This window comes from Bubalus kerabau, chromosome 1, assembly GCF_029407905.1.
Source record: "Bubalus kerabau isolate K-KA32 ecotype Philippines breed swamp buffalo chromosome 1, PCC_UOA_SB_1v2, whole genome shotgun sequence".
NCBI lineage: Eukaryota > Metazoa > Chordata > Mammalia > Artiodactyla > Bovidae > Bubalus > Bubalus kerabau.
In genome coordinates, this window is record NC_073624.1 from 64,018,587 (window position 1) to 64,021,551 (window position 2,965).

The following is a 2,965-nucleotide window of genomic DNA, read 5'->3' on the forward strand; positions in this document are numbered from 1 at the left end:
TAGAGAAAATAAATTTTGCAATTTTATATTTTTAACACAGAAATACTTCATTTTGAAGAACAGAAAGTTAAATTCAGATTTATAGAATGGAAATTATTTCTAAGCTCAGGTAAGCACAAGTGATATAATAAATTAAATATTAGAGATCAATTCTTATACTAGAAGCATCAAAAGAGCTTGTGTTCAATGTTTCTTTTATGCTTTCATGTTGATTATTTCAATAAATAGTATTACTTGTCTGAAGCAGAAAATATCTTTATATATACATCTCTGAAGGCTTGTTTAATTTGCTGGTTCCTCAGAGTATAAATGAATGTGTTCAATAAAGGGGCAGTTGAAGTATTTAATACAGCCACTCCTTTGCTTAAAGTGATCCTTTCATTTGATGAGGGCTTTATGTAGATGAATAAACAACTACCATAGGTGATGGATACAACAATCATGTGAGAAGAGCAGGTAGAAAAGGCTTTTTTCTTTTGTTGAACTGAAGGGAAGTTTAGAATTCTCTTGATGATATAAGAGTAAGAAAGAATTACCAATAGCTATGTGACCACGAGGATTATCACAGCTAATAAAAATGCAATCATTTCTAGTAAATGTGTGTCTGAGCAAGAAAGTTGTAGGATAGGAGAAATATCACAAATGAAATGATCAATGACATTTGAATCACAGAAATCCAGGTGAAGAACCAAAATCAGTGGAGGGAAAATAACCAAGAATCCAGTTGCCCAAGAACTGAGTACCAATATGATGACAAATTGTGCTGCTCATGATGAATGTATAATGCAAAGGCTTGCAAATGGCAAAGTAGTGGTCATAGGACATAGCCAACAGAAGGAAAAATTCTGTAACTTCCAAGAATATGTAAAAAAATAACTGAGACATGCAACCAATATAAGAAATCATCTTTTCTTTGTTTACAGTGGTGATTAGGAATCTGGGGATGCAAGCACTTATGAATGAAATTTCAAGGAAAGAGAAATTACGGAGGAAGAAATACATTGGGGTCTTGAGATGGGAATCCAACAGAGTGAGGGCAATGATGGTTAAGTTTCCGATCATGCTCAATGTGTAATTTAGAAGCAGAAGCAAAAAAAAATAAAATTAGGATCTGTAACTGAGAATCATCTGTCAGTCCCAGAAGGATAAACTCTGTGTGCCTTGTATGGTTCTTCATTTCTCCTCTGTGATTTCAAACAACTTCTAGTAATAAAAAAGTATAAAAATAAGAAACTACAGGAATAGATTTATCTTTAAGATATGATATATTAAAGGATACTTGTGCACAAACATACCCATTTGCTTGAGTTTGAAGATATGCTCTGGAACTGTGCTGCAAATACTATTATTACCAAAGTCAACTCAGTTTTGGAAATTGACCTATAATATCCATAACAGTTGATATTTTTCACCCTTATTTACAAACTCCCAGGCAATTACAACTGATTCCAATTTTTCCATTGTTAAATAAATTAAATAAATCCTTGGTTCAGATTTCAAAAATAATTCATTCATTTTCAATTAACTTCATCAAAATAAAATTATGCCAGTGAACTGAATTAAAACTTACAGTTAAATTCTGATACTTTAGATTTCATATTAAAGGGACATTTGATTCAAGCCCAATTGGAACTACTGATGAAGGCATAGAAAGGACAACAAGAGAAAAGGAGAACATAAGTGTGTAGTACCCCAGCAAAATAAATACTAGTCGAATCTAGGAAAACTTGAAAATGAATATAAAGCAGATATAATCACATTTACAAAAAATTAACAGTACATTCAGAACTTCAACATTTTGCCACATGTAATGGAGAACAAATAATAGAAGAGAAAACACAGAAAATACAATCACAATCTCCACCCAATTACACATATTCAGAGTCTAACATCACTTGCCATTAAATTATATTTTAATCAGATATTAAATTAGAGTGCATATATGTTTTTCATAAAAAGTAAATCTTTCAATAAAACATTTTTATTCTCTAATTTTTTTTATAAAAGCAAAATAATTTTAGTGAAATCAGAGTACTAATTGGTCATATATTTTAGAGGCATGTTTTCAACTAAAATATACCCAATGATGCACTTCATTTTCCTATTACTCTGAATAAATCTTTATCAACCATTTGTGAAATAGCTAGACTATTTCCAAATAAACTTAGTATATAAGCACTGAGAAAAAGGAAAGCAGAGAGGGCAACATAATAAGGAGGAAAAATAAGTAAATAATTAAAACCCACAGATTACGAGCCCAACAGTAACTCCCCCAGTGGAGAAGCAGTGCAGACGCCTGTGCCTGCGCCTGCCACTAGCAAGCAGGGGCTGGGCAGGGAGGCGCCAGCTGCATTGCTTATAAGGATCGGGCCTGAATGCGCCCGAGGGTAATCAGAGCGAACTAATTTGGGCTAGCAAACCAGACTGTGGGATAGCTACCGCAAAAAGCCCTAAGACACCACCAGGCCCGCGCACAGAACAAAGGGTGAAACAAAACTAACTGGCTGCAGACCTTCCTCCTCCAGCGACAGGCAGCCAGAGCTGGAAGGGGGCAATCGCAGCCCCAGAGAGACATTATCTACCAGACTGCAAGCAGGCTTCTTTGCTTACTAAGACTTCCGGGGCTTCTGGACAGTCATCCGCCTGAGAAGGTGCGCCAGTTGTACACCCAGAAAATTGAGTGGCAGGGATGGGAGAGGCGATAAGTCGCAGTGACCGCGCTTGCCAAACACATCATAACCCAAGCTGCTCAGAGTTGGGAAGGGCACAAAACGCAGGCCCAACAGATTCTGCGCCTCTGAGGACTACCTGAGTGCCTGAACCTGAGTGGCTTAGACCTCAGAGGTGCATGCAGCCCAGGGCCAGCCTCCAACGGCTCCGGGCAGAGCAACCTAGAGCCTGAGCTGTGTGGGCAGGGAGGGTGCACCGCGGTGAGCGGGGGCATGCCCAGTGTGGCTGAGATACT

General features: G+C 37.4%; 1 pseudogene; it reads right to left on the reverse strand.

Moving 5' to 3' along the window:
• Positions 1–230: 230 nt before the first annotated feature.
• On the reverse strand, positions 231–1,177 carry LOC129641577 (olfactory receptor 6C70-like; annotated as a pseudogene).
• Positions 1,178–2,965: the final 1,788 nt, after the last annotated feature.